Raw genomic sequence first — 2072 nt, forward strand, 5'->3', positions numbered from 1 at the left:
TGTTCATTTCTCTACCAAAAGCCGTCTCCAAAGGCGTTTCAGAGAATTTGGCAGTACATCCAACCAGCCTCACAACTGCAGACCACGTGTGACCACACCAGCCCAGGACCTCCACATCCAGCATGTTCACCTCCAAGATCGTCTGAGACCAGCCACTCGGACAGCTGCTGAAGCAATCGGTTTGCATAACCAAAGACTTTCTACACAAACTGTCAGAAACCGTCTCAGGGAAGCTCATCTGCATGCTCGTCGTCCTCATCTGGGTCTCGACCTGACTCCAGTTCGTCGTCGTAACCGACTTGAGTGGGCAAATGCTCACATTCGCTGGCGTTTGGCACGTTGGAGAGGTGTTCTCTTCACGGATGAATCCCGGTTCACACTGTCCAGGGCAGATGGCAGACAGTGTGTGTGGTGTCGGTGGTGTGAGCGGTTTTTCTGATGTCAATGTTGTGGATCGAGTGGCCCATGGTGGCGGTGGGGTTATGGTATGGGCAGGCACCTGTTATGGACGAAGAACACAGGTGCCTTTTATTGATGGCATTTTGAATGCACAGAGATACCGTGACGAGATCCTGAGGCCCATTGTTGTGCCATACATCCAAGAACATCACCTCATGTTGCAGCAGGATAATGCACGGCCCCATGTTTGCAAGGATCTGTACACATTCTTGGAAGCTGGAAAATGTCCCAGTTCTTGCATGGCCGGCCATACTCACCAGACATGTCACCCATTTGAGCATGTTGGGATGCTCTGGACCGGCGTATACGACAGTGTGTACCAGTTCCTGCCAATATCCAGCAACTTCGCACAGCCATTGAAGAGGAGTGGACCAACATTCCACAGGCCACAATTGACAAACTGATCAACTCTATGCGAAGGAGATGTGTTGCACTGCATGAGGCAAATGGTGGTCACACCAGATACTGACTGGTATCCCCCCCAATAAAACAAAAGTGCACCTTTCAGAGTGGCCTTTTATTGTGGGCAGTCTAAGGCACACCTGTGCACTAATCATGGTGTCTAATCAGCATCTTGATATGGCACACCTGTGAGGTGGGATGGATTATTTCAGCAAAGGAGAAGTGCTCACTATCACAGATTTAGACTGGTTTGTGAAAAATATTTGAGGGAAATGGTGATATTGTGTATGTGGAAAAGGTTTTAGATCTTTGAGTTCATCTCATACAAAATGGGAGCAAAACCAAAAGTGTTGCATTTATATTTTTGTTGAGTGTATATATACAAATGTTTCTCCTGGCAGTTTTGTGAAATTCTGGTAAATTCCTCCTCAGAAAAATCCTAGTTTATTGCTGTTTCTATTTCATCTATTTAATTAACTATTTATGTATTTGATTATAATGTGAGGGGGGAGTATAAACTAAAACATCTACTGGTTCGTACAGCATTAAAAAAGGTTTTGTAAATCATTATGTGGACTAAAGCTGTGGAACAGGTTGGGTACGGAGCTCAGGCAATGTCCAAACATGATCCAGTTCAAATGGGGGTATTACAACATGGTTTTCACAGGGTACAGGGAGGATGATGTGCTTTGATGGTCACCAGCTGTTTCATGTATCCATTTATTACTTACATTTATTTATTTATATATTGTTTTCTCTTTTTTTTGTCTGTAAATATGCACATATGTAAATGAGTATAATCATGAGATGTTAGTAGGTTTTTACATACATCTGGTTGCATATTTGATGGAAAGAGTATTTTGAAATTAACTGATGGAAAAGGACTTCGGACAAGGGGTAGGACTGAATAAACATGGTTCTTCCTACTTCCTTTCAGACACATCATGTTGACATTGTTCTTTTTGTGTGTGATTTGTTGCTTTTCTGTTTGTTGTTTCTTCTTTGTATTGTTTATCATGTTCAAAATAAAACTCATTCAATCAATCGTTAGAAACATGGAACAGTCGTACAAACCACTAAGGGTGGTAGCTCACTGAGCATTTGTGAGGGATTCACTGGGTGGTACCATCTCACAAGTCGCAGGGTGTGTGTTGCCTCAGTTTTGAACAATGCGAAGTTGGCAAGGCAATAAATCTCCTTGGCATTCCTTG

The sequence above is a fragment of the Thalassophryne amazonica genome, chromosome 2, assembly GCF_902500255.1.
Source record: "Thalassophryne amazonica chromosome 2, fThaAma1.1, whole genome shotgun sequence".
Lineage (NCBI taxonomy): Eukaryota > Metazoa > Chordata > Actinopteri > Batrachoidiformes > Batrachoididae > Thalassophryne > Thalassophryne amazonica.